The following is a 15,295-nucleotide window of genomic DNA, read 5'->3' as shown; positions in this document are numbered from 1 at the left end:
TTCTTCAGGGAGAGACATTTTGAGAACACCTGCCACCTTGCAAAGCTAGCCCAGGGCCACAGTATGGGAGACCATCCTCAAGGCCAGGAATAGGGAGCCTTTGTAGAAAAGTAAGTCCTGCCAAAAGTCCCTTTGTTTTAGAAAAAGTTCTGTTAAGAGTTATTCATGCTAAGGACCTTCTTTTTTTCTATATTTCAATACCACAAAAAAATTCTCTCCTGGATTAGTGTAGATGAGGAGCCCTCCAGGATTTCAGACATGAGCAAGAATATCTTCTAGATCGAGTTTTACCTTGACAACCCATCTTCTATTACTCAGAAGGCTTTTCCTTTACATTTAATTCTAGGCCCCTGCTATAAATATCCTCCTGGCAACCAACTGCCCCTGCAGCACAGTTTACTATTTCATACTTTCTGTTTGGGTTACACACTCACAGTACTGCTATTCCTTCTAGAGCCATTTCAACAATTCACCTCTCTCCTAAGAATACCAACCCTGCTTTGTTAGGAGAGAGGAAGAATTATTTCAGTTTCAGTTTTTTTAAAAATCAGTGCAATTTATACAAAGCACTCAGAAGTTTGTTGACCAATGAGGTTCAACCCATAGACTCATAAAGAGGATGAAGGAAACAAAACAAGGTCTGAAAATTACCTAAATATCTGGACTGTGAGTTCCTGCCTCACGGAGCTGGGCCAGCCCCCTCCAATGAATCCAAATTGTTGGTGATGGCATCTCTCTCAAGGAGCCAGGCAAATATCTTCCCACAAGTGAACAATTTCCAGTAAAACTAGAGCCTCTTTTTGTTGTTGTTGTTGTTGTTTTGTTTTGTTTTTAAGCTTGAGAGGGTAAACTTTTCTATTCCCAATAAAGAAGGCGTTTTGAGGCCAAGACCCTAATGGATAATCAACACAAAAAGCTGCTACCTATGAGCATGTTTGAAAACATAGAATGGGGCTGGCTCTGTTCCCAGCATATGTACTGGCTGAGGGGTTGGGGGAGAGATTCTTTGTTGTCCTTATAACAGGTGACAATTCAGAGTAATGCCAGCCCACCCTCTGTGGGGATCCTAAGTGCTTGAGGGACTGGAGGGGGGAAAGAATGAATAATGGATGGGAAGTCAGCCAATGGCCTTGGCTGTTCGTTGTTCTCTTCTCATGGAAACAGAGCCTTCTGAGAGCCACCACCAGGGGCCTTTGGGAAAATAGGTACAGTTGGGAGCAACCTTTGTGACTAAAATCAGCTGGGAAAGTAAATGGACTTCCAGTGATGGGGGCATTCCAACAAAGAGGCTTTGGAACAGTGGTGACCAGAAGTCAGCTGAATGAGCCTCACTAGCTTTCTTATAAATGAGGACTCAGCTTTAGGGACCTTTCCCAGTATCGTCCAGACCACCCCTGCCCTTGCTTTTGTCCTTTCCCGACAAGCTGGCTCATTATCAGAGCAGCAGGGAGCAGTGACAGGAGCCCAGTCCCCAGTGTGCTTGGGGCGCATGTCCCACGAGCTGTGTGATCTTGCACAGTGACTCACCCTGCCTGTGCCTCCACTTCCTCCTGTGCAGCACTGAGCCACACAGGCAGTCCTTCCAGAAGCAGACTAAGCTAAAGATCCAAGTGAAAGTGACTTATTGAGGAAGTGCTTTCAGAAGAACCAGGAAAGGAGCCAGGTGAGTAGGATAAGTGGGTAAAGAAGCCACAGAAGATGGGACGGCTAGTGAAGGAAGTCCTAGCAGCGGCCCGACCCTGGCTCGCTCTGCGGGATAAGTTGCTGTAGGGAAAACAGCTGTGTTAGGCTTGCTTGCTTGCACTTTGCGTGATTAGTACCTGAGCACGTGTCAGAGCCCTGTGTGTGGCCTGCATAAGGCTATGGGTACTCTCACTCATGGCAGATTGTGGATTGCTTGCCCGCAGCAAGGGGAGGTTTTTCCCCTGCCTGTCCCCAGCCATTAGTAGAGTCTCATAAACAGGAATGGCTTTCCAGCTCCGCAGTTCCTCTACCATCTGCCAGAACACAAAGTGGACCTGCCTGGCCTCGGCCGCCAGCATTGCAGTTGCACTTGGAGTTGCCATGTCTGGAGGAAAGGGATCCATCCAGTCTCTGTATGCTCCCAGCAGTCAAGTCATTGCTACGTTGGTGGGGTAGACTTCAGTTCCCAAGCACCTCTGGCTCCCTCTCTTTGAGCAAAACAGCTCCAGCAGCCTGAGGGCAGCACTCTGAGGGAAGCAGCGAGTGTGAGCCGCTAGCAGCAAAGCCCGCAGATGCCGGGGTGAACCCACAGGTAGAGGGGCTCAGAGAGGCACCAACAGAGGTGCCCGTTACGCTGTGGGATAGGAGCACCTATTTCATAGCATTATTGTGAGTATTAAATGAGTTGATTCCTACAAACTTCCTACCTAAATTCATACAGTGAACTTTTAGTAACTCTAGTTTTTCCCAGTGCCCCGTCACACATTACCCTCAACCTCTCACCCAGCATGCTGGGAACGGACCAGTCGTAATCTATGTTTATACATGTGCTAGTTTTAGTGGCATCTTTCACAGTGCTCAGCTCCCTCACAGGACCACTCCTCGGTTATGTGTTGAGAAGGACACAGGCTGGGAGAGATGGGGACCTGTTGATGACAGAGTACCTAGAAGGACCACACGGGCTGGAACAGCGGAATGAGCATGGGAAACACAAGCTCACCAGTCCTCGGTGTACAGTCCATTGTGTGGAAAACACACAGAGGATTTATCTATCAATAAACTTCCCAGGGTCAACACACAGTTGAAACTACCAAAAACATTAATACAGACTAGCTACATTCATGAAACTGCCATTTTTTGAACTCTACAAGGAGCAGTTTCATCCGACTCTAAGCTCACCATCTCCCTCTGGAGTTTCACGAGCAGTTCCCATCACTGCCCTCAAGGAGGAGCGCGGCAATCTGGAATGCTGTATGTATTATCGATCTGGAGGCAGGAGTTGAAGGGACTGAGTGTGGTTAGCCAGACAAGAAAAGTGTAGGCAGTAAAGAGGGCTAACTTCAAGTATAAGCAGAACTGTCATAGAAAGAAAAATGTAAAGCTATGAGGGGAAGGCCGGATGGGAGGAAGTTGCTCAAAAGTTTTTTTTATGAATATTCCTTCTGTCTGCAGGTTCTAAAGGCTGCTTGACCTCACAGGGTGTGGCAGGACAGAGCCTCCCAATTACCCTGGGCATCCACGCAGGGGCTGACAAGCAGTGGAAAGGATTCAGACCGCTTACCCCAGCTTCCAAGACCGTAGTGTTTATCAAGGATCAATAAGAAATAGATAATAGATGACAGGTAGTCAGACTGATAGGTAGATAAGTAGATAAATGAATAGACAGATAAATATATAGACAGGCAGGAAGATAGATAGATGATAGATAGATAGATAGATAGATAGATAGATAGATAGATAGATAGATAAATGGGTGGATATAGGGCACTTGGTGCAATAGAAATAAATACAAAAAAGTTCACTGTAACTAGCATTGCTCCAGGAAGACCTTGTGAAATGTTTAGGGCTGATCATGGCATGCTTTCTAGAGGCAAAATAGATGGGTCTGAGCCCAGAGAAATGTGTGAGCAAATAGGTGGTGATGTTCTGAACGCCCAGACTGTTTGGTTTGCAGTGTTCTAGTCTGCTTTACAATCGTCTTAGTCACATCTCCACAGTGTCCCTGTTTCCTTGCCCTTCTTTTCAGATAAGGATATTAATAGAAAAAAAGCCAAGTGAGTTAGCATCTTAGACTGCTAAGTAGCTCTGATAGTTTCTGCTTTTCTTCCAGACATCAAGGTGACTTTATGAATGTAAAGGAATCTGTCTCCCTGTCTTGTGAATGACAATTCCCAACTACAATTTGCTTTTTAGTATCTAACAGAAGTCACCGCAACATGAGCCTTCAAAAGGAATTCTCTTGGTCTCTTCTCTGTTTCCTCTTCTGTTTTAATAATGGGGCATACACAATAGTGTTTAGATTAATTCTTGATTGTAAACTACTTTGAAATCTATGCTGCATGTAGGCTTTTTAAAATCACAGCCATCTTCTGAGTTGGGACTTGTGGCGCCATGTGAAATGAATTTTCATATTTAATTTCCATTTCCCAGAGAGGTAAACTGATAAGGGTACCAGGTCAGGTGTGTGGTCCAGCCCTTCAATTCAGAAGTCTCACTTTTTGCCCTGCATTTCACCAGGAACCACAGAAGTATCTAAGTCATTTCATCGTCGGGCGTCTCAGTGTCCTTCCTGACTCACAGAATTGCTGTGAATATGAAGAACAGGTTATGGAGGCACATCAAAAATACTAATAACTAACATTTACTTCATGCTTCGGCACAGGAATATGCTAAATACGTTACCTGTATAATCTCCTTTCCATCTACACCCCAACCCTCGGATTTAACACCATCAATAACACACCACATCAACCAGAGCCTGTGCTCTTACGCAGCACATGTCACACCCCCATACCCGACTAGGTTGGCCAGTGTGTCCCAGTTTGTCAGTGACTTTCCCAGTGTTCCCAGGGAAAGTCCAGAGTCCTAGGCACCCTGCTCAATTCTGAGAAAACCAGAATGCTTGGCTCTCTCTCATTCTCTCTGTCTCTCTGTCTCTCTACCTCTCATTCTCTCTCTCTCTCTCTCTCTCTCTCTCTCTCTCTCTCTTTCTCTCTCTCTCATACACACACACTAGCGTAAAGCATCATACACTCCCAGAATTCTGGAGTTGGGAAGGACTTTAAGACACACCCAAGAAATCCAGAGGCTGAGCTGGAGAGGGATGAAATCATTTACCCAGCTGGCGGCAGGGCTAAGGATCCCCTGGAGTCAGGCAGAAGAAAAAGGAGTCCACTCAGTGATATTTCTTTATGCCATGATGATCACCCACAATTCTCACAAAACATATTATATAAATAAACTCTCATAGGGAGTTTACACATAAAAGGCTGTCAACAGGCCCTGGCCAGAAAGCTGAGTTGGTTGGAGCCTTGTCCTGATGCTCAATCAGGGCACATATGGGAGGTGGCCGATGAATGCATGAATAAGTGGAACATTACAATATTTTTCTCTCTCTTCCTTCCTCTTTCCCTCTAAAATCAATCCGTAAAGAAAACTGTCAACATATACCCTGGCCAGCTAGCTTAGTTGGTTGAAATGTCATCTTGACATCCCAATGTTATGGGTTCGATCTCTGATCAGGGCACATTCAAGGAACAACCAATGAATGCATAAATAAGGGGAACAACAATGTCTATCTCTCTCTCTTTCTCTTTCTTCCTCCCCCCTTTCTCACTCTATAAAATCAATAAATAAAAAAAATAAAAATAAAAGATTGTCAACATAAGCTTACTTAGTAATGTTAACCTATACACAGTCAAAAAAGTTACAAACTTTGCTCCAAAAATGACTCTGGAAAAACAGTAAGTCCATTAATCAGTGTTAGAAATGGCCATTTCCCTCTAAGCTGAGGATGAGTAGGTTTATCAAACTACTTTGAGATTATCTCAAAATAGAGAAATAGCCCTATTTTTCACTAGTATTAGGTAAGATGCAAATCATAAAAACATAAATTAAGGCCCTGGCCGGTTGGCTCAGTGGTAGAGTGTCAGCCTGGTGTGTGGAAGTCCTGGATTCAACTCCCGGTCAGGGCACATAGGAGAAGCGGTCATCTGCTTCTCCATCCTTTCTTTCTTTCTTTCTTTCTTTCTTTCTTTCTTTCTTTCTTTCTTTCTTTCTTTCTTTCTTTCTTTCTTTCTCTCTCACTCTCTCTCTAAAAATGAATAAATAAAATCTAAAAAAGAAACAAAAATATAAATTATGAAGAATTTTTAAAATACATGTTTTTTCTAAACTTTGTTTAGAATACATGAAAATTGATTCAAATCTTTTATATTGACAGATTTGATATTCATATTAGTGAATTTGAGGTATTAGTGAATTTGTGGTGTCAGAAGCTGAAGTATCAAAGATTCATCAAATGTTCAGTCTCCTAAAAGCGGAAAAGCAAGCTAGTACATTTGAAAGGATTTTTGTTAACTTGACAGCAATGACACTGAGGTTTCTGTTTAGCCTTTAGTTAAGTAGATAATGAAATTAACTGTTATATTACATTCTCCCATCTAATTAGTTTTATTTCTTTGTACACAAATAGAAAACCATATCACTATCATTTATTTTACACTTATGCTAAATGTGTACATTTACTAGAGAAATATACATACTGGGTGGAAATATGTGCCCTTATATATGATGGAGGTCTCTTGAAAGACCAGCTACAAAAGGCTTACTTCCAATCACGTTGAAGTTGAAGGCAGAAGATTTGTAAAAAAGAAAAAAAATTGTTGCAATGCTAATCGAAATGGCAGAGCCATGGATGCCTGCTACAGTCCCAAGAAAGGCGTGCCAATTCTCAAAGCAATTAAATGAATTGATAATTCCTGCTGCTGAACTGAACAGTTAATGAAATCCCTCCAAGTTAATGAGTCACATTGGGGTCCAGGCAGATGGTCCATCCCCGAAACCGTGACTGAGCCAATTTCACAGAGAGGAGGTTTTCACAGGATACTGAGAGCAAATGAATAGACGGGAAAATACACACCCACAGCTCCCTTTCCTTGCCCAGGGTGCTCTCACTGGCATGTTACAGTATCTAATGCTTGAAGCAGTCTCTTTTCCCAGCATACCTGTGGGCATTGAGCTGACAGGCCAGTGATTCTGAGGTCGGCTCAATCTCTTCACTGCAGAAAGAATTTTTGATCAGGGAGCATACTCCCTGTGAAGTGTTAGAGCCTCATCCAGGGGTTACCAAGGTACAACAGTACCAAGACTGCTGATTAGAGAGAATAACTGCTAAAGGCTAACCTTGTGTATTGCTACCTGGAAGCCAAACAATGTACTCTGTTCTTTTTTTTTTTTTCTTTACCTAATTGTCCATGTTAGTCTGTCATGATTTTACCTGCATTAAGGCAAAATCAAAAACAAACACGGTTTTCTTTCAGCAGGATAAATGGCAGTACTTCCACACAATGAAGCACTGTAATTGCAACCTGCTTTTGTACTCTGTTCTTTACATACACCACCTCATGCACAGCCCATGACTATGGGAGGTGGCCATTCACACTGGCATTTACAGACGGGAAAACTGAGACTTAGAGGGAATTCCTTGCAGTCACATGAAGGGTAAGTAGTTGGGATTCAACCACTTCTCTGTCTCCAGTACCAGACACTCCACCCTGTCCTGTGAGAAGGCACTCAGGGCATGCAAAGAATACCTCATGATCTACAGACAGATGGAGGAGTAATTTCCATAGTAAAAACTAGAACTTATTCTGGCATTTAGGAAGGAAGGATCTCAAAATGTACCCAAGGTTTTGTTTTCAGTCAGGTATGATAAGGACATTGTAAGGAGAGTTTGTTCCTCACCATTCCCAAGAGAAGGGAGCACGCCATGCAAGGTCACACAGGGAAGCAGCATGGACAAGAGTTTTCATTATGGCATTTCAGGGGAGAGACGGGCGAGGCAGGGGCAGCAGCTGAGCGGGCGCTGAGCTGAGGAAGTGGTCTCTGGTCGTCCTGTGCCTGGCCAGGGGGTGCTTAGGGCACGGGGATGGGCGCTGAGCTGAGGAGGTGGCCTCTGGTCATCCTGTGCCTGGCCAGGGGGTGCTTAGGGCATGGGGATGGGCGCTGAGCTGAGGAGGTGGTCTCTGGTAATCCTGTGTCTGGCCAGGGGGTGCTTAGGGCACGGGGATGATACCCTGGGCTGCAGGAACCTGACGAGGGAGGTGGGTGGGGGTACGGCTCAGAATTGATGAGCTTGCCTATAAACCTGCACTTGCAGGCTAATTGTTAGCCACCTCTAGGAGAAGCAGGCTGTCCTCCAGTCTACAAGGTACCAAGATTTCAAAGCATCAGAAAATAAAAAAAAATATTATATATGATTAATACAAGAAGCACTTAAAATCCCTCTGTACATGTGTGTTTTGTACCTTTCCCCATAACAACATAAGCAGCAGTCATGGCTATCAACATTTTATTTAGAACACACTGCATATGAACTCTTTACAAGTCTAAGAGGACTGACATATGCCTCTTTAATCTTTTCATCTGAATATAACCTCTCATAAATGTATTAGCCCAGGCGCTTGAATCACATAAATATTTCTTTAGATATATGATCATCTGTTTTATTTTCCTTTTAGGGGGCTTATCCAGGGGGAAAGGCAGAGAGAGAGAGACATGAACATCAAGCAGCTCCTGTGTGTGCCCTGACTGGGGAATCCAACTGGCAACCTCCATGCTCCAGGTTGATGATCCAACCAACAGAGCTATCCGGCCAGGGCTTAATTTTTTTTTTTTTCATTTATTGATTGAGACAGAGAGAGGAAGGGAGAGAGAAGAGAGTGGGGAGGGAGCAAGAGGAAAGGGGGAAGGGAAGCATTCATCTGTTGGTTTGCTCAGTCGTGCATTCATTGGTTGCTTCCCATGTGTGCCCTGACTGGGGATTGAACCCGCAATCTTGTTGTTTCAGAACTGATTGAGCTAACCGGCCAAGGCCATGATCATCTGTTTCTTTAACAATCAAAATTTCTACCAATTGAAGTTTCAGTTGGACAAAGGTGGGAAGAGATGCTTAACAAAGTTCATGATGTTATTATAAGCTTTTAATAATACGATGCTCATACGAAGTTTTCTGAGGTTTTGTTGATGTTGTTGTAACATTTTTAATTGTATTTATTGGGGTGACATTGGTTAACACAATTACACAGGTTTTAGGTGCCCAATTCTGCAGCACATCTCTGTACTGCATATTGTGTGTCTACCCCCCACCCCAAGTGAAGTCTTCACCCACCACCATTTATCGTCCTATGCCCTCCTCTCCTTTCCCCTCCCTGGCAGTCACCACACTATTGTTCATATCCATGAGGTTTTTTTTTTTCTTTTTGGTCCTTTTTTTGTTCAATTCCAATACTTCCTTCACCCAACCCTCCCCCGCCGACAACTGTTAGCCTGCTCTTGATGTATGAGTCTGTCTCTAATTGCTTGTTAGTTCATTTCGTTCATTAGATTCCGCATATGAGTGAAATCGTATGGTACGTGTTTTCTTCTCACGAGCTTATTTCACTACCATAATGCTCTCCAGGTCCATCCACACTGTCACAAAAGGTAAAGTTTACTTATTTTTTATTCCGGTGTGTAAATGTACCACAGCTTTTTTATTCACTCGTCTACTAATAGGCACTTGGGCTGTTTCCAGATCTTGGCTATTGTAAACCAAAGTTTTTGTTTTATTTATGTCTTTTGTGCTTATCTATATGCTTTGCTAGCATTAATGAAGAAATTGTGCCTAAAAGAGGAAGCTTCTCTAAATGTCTCTTCATCCATTGGTGAGCACTAAACAGTAGCAGTTAAGAGACACTGCCAACTTCTTCTGTCTGTCCATCCAGTGCTTGCTTAGTTCTGCCCTTAGGTGTACCCTCAGACTGAAGCCATGCTTGGTGGGGCCAACTTTGTTAGCCTTCCCTTGACCTGGAGACACCTGAGGACCTAGTGCCTTTTATGCTAAGATTAAACCTACTAGAGACAATAGCAGTCATCACACTCCACCTTCCCCTCTACCCTCCTGTTACAGAGCCGATGGCTGAGAGCGAGGGCCCTGCAGCAAGTTAGTTCCTCTTCTGACTCAGAGCAATTCAGTGGCCAGAGCTGGTCACGTAACCCCTCTCAGCTTCAAGCTTTTCTTTCCTACTCTCTAAACTGCAATGATAATAAAAGAACCTATATCATAGGGCTGGCGAGAGGATTAAAGAGCTATTCCTGGACAGAGAAAGGACTCAAAAATGTCAGCCGTTCATTAATGACTTTTAGAACAGCATTTGTCCAAGTGTGACCTCTGGTCTACCTGCATCCAAATTACATGCCGTGCTGTGACAAAGGTCCTACAAAATCACAGTCTCCAGGGCAGGTTCCAGGCTTCTGTGCCCCTGCCAGTTTTTATACATACTCAGCCCACTGATGTATGAGAGCCCACTTTAGAATTTAGGGCTGAAAAGTGGTTGAGGTAGGGGCTTGGCAGGCAAACAGATCTAACTTCAAATTTTACCTTACCTTTTAAATATGTGTGATACACAACAAGTTACTGGATTTAGCTTCTGGGCACCACTGTTTCAGTTAATTGAGATATTAATATCTACCTTGTTCAATAAATATTTGTCAGTAATGTTATATATAAGACATCCTACTAGGTACTGGGGATATAATAGTGAACATTCTTTTTTTTATTATTGATTTGAGAGAGAGAGAGAAACACTGATTTGTTATTCCACTTACTTATGCATTCATGGTTGATTCTTGTGTGTGCCCAGACCAGGCATCAAACCTACAACCTTGGCTTATGATGACAATAACCAATTGAGCTACCCAGCTAGAGCCCAGAGCTTATTCTTAAAAAATCTATATATGTATATCTTTGTCAGATCTTTTCAGGGCACTATAAATAATTTACAATCAAACCTACCCAAATGAATGGCTACCTATCATAATCACTGGTCTGTCTGAAAATGCCATAGGAGAGGTAATTTGTAGAGTCAGCTTCGGGCTGCAATGCCATTTCGTTTACATTTAAATGTAACGAATGAGGGTTAGTCACTAATTCAAATGCATCTGTGTTTCAAACACCTTCTCCACACCCAGCTGCAACCCCTGGTCCATCTCTCTGCAGCTTGGATTACAGAGATGTGTCAGCAGTGGGTCATTGGTTGACCACTCAGCCCAATAGGTAGTATAGTGTGACATGAAGGAAGGAGCACCGGGGGCTAGAGTAACCAACCCAGTTCCGACACCAGCTAACGAGTAACCTAATTGGATGTACTAATGCAAACTCCTTGAGCTAACAAAATGTCTTCTGTTGAATAAGGGTTTTAGATTCAAAAAACGCTACAATTTCTTCCAAATTTAATAGCCCAAGGGAGATCTATTCCAAATGCCATTAGGAATTCTAGGCCTTGCTTGAATAGTCAGTTCCTAAGATAGACCTCATTTCCCATCCAAGTTTGTACAGCTTCTAGTCACTCTTGGGAAAGAAGGTTGAGTTCTGTATGAAGCCTCTGGCACTGGTTATCAACAGAAATTGCACACCTTTTGCAGAATACAAGCCTGAAATGTTAATGGAAAAAACCCCTAGGTTATATCTGTGTTTTTAGCAGTTAGTGGAAAATCTTTGAAAAGTATACAAAACAAATATACCTTAATAAAAATTATGACTTGAATGGTAGGGCAATGCAAGACCATGACTGGACCATGACCAGAGCCAGATGACCAGCATTGGAAGTCTGAACTTGCCACAGTAAGCTAGCTGTGTCACCCCAAACAAGTTACCCTTCCCCTCTGAGCCTGAGGAGAGTGATATTTGCCTCCTAAGAGAACTGTGGGCATTGAAAACAATAAAGAATGTCTAGTGCTTGGCACAGCGTCTTACATGGTGGAAGACACTCAGTATAAGATAGTTGTTACTATTATTGTGTTAGTGAACTTAGAGTTTGCTACTGAACTTTCACCTGTTTTATCCTCCATCATTCCTATGAGCTATGCAAAGGTGGTATGATTCTTAGGTGAGATGTCACATGCTGGGTCAGCTACGATTCCCATCCAATTCTGCTTCAGAGCACTTAAATCAGAGGTGGCTTTCCTGTCTGCTCTTCAAGCAGAGCTAACCAGCTGCATGCTTACAAGATCACCTGTCCAGGTACTCAGACCCTAAGAGAGGCACATTGGACTTAATCCATTTGCCTAATGTAGTGAACTAACATATGTCTCATGGCCTAATGCTTGTTTTGTTGTTGGCCCTTTCCCCTTCGTTTGCCACACAGACAGAAGGAAGCTGCTATTAGAAATGTGATTTTAGCACAGGCCAAAAATTGACTACTGTGGTTTTACAAGTCATGGAGAGTTTATTAAAAACTAAATTGATAGCTTAAAAGGACACTGACCAAGAAAAGCCCATAAACTTAATGGCATTTATTAATTTATGGGCCATTATCACAAAATGAGTAATCTTTATATAAAAACAGTGAAGAGCTATGATTTGGTTAGAGCAGTGCTTGCTCTCTCCCTTACAGAGATGATGACTACTTGCCACTCAAGTCTGAGCTGGCTTAGGCACCCCGCGTGCTCCCCACCTCAAGTGTAGTGCCTCTTAGCCAAGCCTCTCTCTGCCCTGACACATTGTTCTCTTGCCCTGATGACACAAGCCTAGCAAGTGATCAGGCAGGCAGAAGATGAGCCGTAGGCATCCCAACTGGGTGCTAACCACTTGGATTCTTTTCCCAGTAAGCCTCTGGCTGCAAGACACGCCCCTCTCAGGCTTCAGTTTCTTTACCTTCAAAGTTAAGGGGCTTGCGTGACTGCTTTCCTATGTCTCTTTAATCATTGCAAGCCATGCCTAGCACCCAAAAAGACATCTGGTCCAGCAAAGTGCTGTCACGCAATGCCCAGCCTGGGAGAGGCTTGTCCTCTTGGCCCCAGGCACTAAAGAGGCATGAGTAAAGAGCACACCAGCAAAGAACACTCCCTGCTTGTGACATCGCTGTTCTCTGAGTTGGATGAAAATGGGTATGAAGAGCCGGAGGGTTTTGGGCTCCCTTCCCAGGCTAATCCTAGCTAGAAGCCAATTCCAATGTCCACAGGCTGGAAAAATATGGAGAAAAGGACAGGGTAATACAGAACATTATATAAACCTTTCACTGGTACATAAGGAACACATGTCAAAGTGGAAAAGTAACAGAGAAACTGGATTGTTTGGAAATGTCACGCTATTGGACACTCCAGGTGCAGGGGGAGGATGGAGCACTAGGTGGACAAATGCTATTATCATACATACTAAATATTATCATACATGCTAAATAGTAGAGTGTTTGAGGTGCCAAAGGATACACAAAACCAAGTCTATGTAGTCTGTGACTCACTGATCACAGTAAATTTGTGGTCTAATAGCCCTGCAGTTTTCACCCATTCCATTAAACACCATCACTATATAGACTTGATTACCTGAGAATTAGTGCTGGCTGTCAATTACGACTTCATCAGGAATCACAATTTTCACTGATGTATATATTAGAAAACATTTCTATCATTTTTATTTTATTTACTTTTCTTTCACTTAAGAGACATAAATATACCTAACAGTTATTGAACACTTACTCAGAACTGGCCACTGTTTTAAGTGCTTTCTGGGGCATTATCTGTTTCATCTTTGTATGTATGTAGATGAACAAAGTGATGCACGGGGAGTTTATGTACACAGGTGGCCAGAGGCAGAGTTGGGATTTGAACCACCTGCAGGGTCAACTCAACCTCTTGACTACACTGAGGGGCACAGGCTGGGCTCTTCCTGCACAGCAGCACTGGATGACTGGGGTGAATGAAAGGAAAACAAGCAGGTGCTCTGACACTCTGAGATGATCAAGCATAAACACTGGACTGTCCTAGTCTCTAAGGGAAAACCTTCAGGACTGAGCAGGAGTCAAGCTTCCCTCTAACAGTGGAGCATTCTTAGGATTCATCCAGAATATAAAGCCTTAATGGGAACACCCAGCCAGAAAGGGCTAAATGCAGGTGCATTTGTCTCTATGGAAAGGAATAGCAGCTCGAGGAGAGAGAGGTTGACATGTAGAACAAGAAGCATGTGCATTTGGAGACAAAAGGCTTGAGTTTGAACTTTACTGTCCTTAGACTTTGGGTAATTCACGTAACTTCTCTGAGCATCGGTTTCTTCATCCTCATAGACAGGTCATGAACCCCACCAAACCCTAACATGTAAAGTTTTTGTGGGGGTCACAGGAGAAAACAGATGTCAAATGCTATAAAATGTAACATGTCCCAGAGAGCACTTCACACATATTAGGTGCTCAATAAAAGATTGTGGCAGTTGCCACTCAGGCAGAAGGTCACCTGCACCATTGACTCTTCTAGACAGTAAGAATAGTCAGCTTTCTTCCGTGTGCCACTGAAAATGAGTTCCATTGCCATAGATGTAGTTGGGCCCTGACAAAATGTAAGGTACATTTCAGATTTGACTCTCAGAAGACTTCCTGAGATCGGGGTACTTAAAGTCTTAAGCATGTTCTCAGAGGAGTGTCAAAGCGGTTGCTACCCTATTTTGTTTGGTTTGGGGGTAACCTTGCCTAGAGACAAGGGACAAAGCCAGTGGTGGGATTCAGCTGGTTTGCACTGGTTTGGCAGTACCTATACCTAATTTTTTGTTGAGTTCAGCAAACTGGTTGTTGAAATGGCACTTGTAATCGGGGTTCTCTCTAAGGTGGGTGGCTGGGCAGGCACCCAATGTGAGTCACAAATTCACATTCCTCACTCTTTTTTAATGTTCATCTGTGCAACAGCATATTCTAAGCACCTGTAGTGATGTTCATTTGTCCATAGGTAAAAAAAAATTGCAAATGAGGACACTAATCAAGAAGCAATATGGAGATATTTTAAATAACAGTTTTATTGTTTTTTGTCAGCTATTATTTTATATATTTTTCATTAATATTTTAAAACTCCTTCTTATAACATAATCTATTTTTGCATACCTCTTTTATTGTTCTTATTTAAGTATGGGATGCATGAAATAATAAACTACCTCTCAGTATGTTGTTTCTTCATAGTTAAAACGGTCATTAGGGCGGAGGACCGGTTGTTAAATTATTTGAATTCCCCACTGGACAACACATACTGACCCTCTGGATCCTTCAAACCTGAGCATACTCCGATCAGAGCTATTGTTCATTCAGGATCCAGCCAAGCAGATAGTGGCAGACGAACCCTCTGTTTTATATTTACTGTATTTGTATTTATTATGATTATTCATTCATGGGACTGGTCTCCTACAATGAGGTACTTTCTGCCTCAGAAATCAAATGATATGGGTCATTAAATCCTTGAAGCCAGGGTGATTGTCAAGTGGATTGAGGCTGAAAATATTTACTATCATGTAATATTTTGCACAATTGGCTTCATTTTATGAGATAGTTTCTCATCTTCTTTCCTACCCTGTGCCTTACTCGTGTGTGGGTAAGTGTGCACGTGCACTCACATGCCATGTAACACAGATATCTCCTAGAAACAAGCGACATGAATATGTGAGACGGATGTTGAGCCTATATGTAAATGGGACTGTTTCTGAATATTTCAGAATATGCAGTCTATGATCTATTATATCCTCTGAGCACTAGACAGAAACCTCAATTCAAACAGATATGCTTCCCCTTGTGTTTGATTCTTAAGATTAATGCATTCA

At 42.9% G+C, this 15,295-nt stretch overlaps 1 protein-coding gene and 1 non-coding gene across 4 annotated transcripts in view; one reads left to right on the top strand and one right to left on the bottom strand.

The window, feature by feature from the left end:
- Nucleotides 1-15,295, top strand: part of FRMD4A (FERM domain containing 4A) — a 673,627-nt gene that overhangs the window by 221,931 nt on the left and 436,401 nt on the right. The window lies entirely within an intron of this gene.
- On the bottom strand, nt 6,931-7,059 carry LOC136407348 (small nucleolar RNA SNORA69). Its single transcript, XR_010751893.1, has one exon. It is a non-coding gene; the product is annotated as a small nucleolar RNA SNORA69 (small nucleolar RNA).

Source organism: Saccopteryx leptura, chromosome 5, assembly GCF_036850995.1.
Source record: "Saccopteryx leptura isolate mSacLep1 chromosome 5, mSacLep1_pri_phased_curated, whole genome shotgun sequence".
Taxonomy (NCBI): Eukaryota; Metazoa; Chordata; class Mammalia; order Chiroptera; family Emballonuridae; genus Saccopteryx; species Saccopteryx leptura.
Note: the sequence above shows the minus strand (reverse complement) of the source record. Positions and strands in the feature narration are given on the sequence as shown.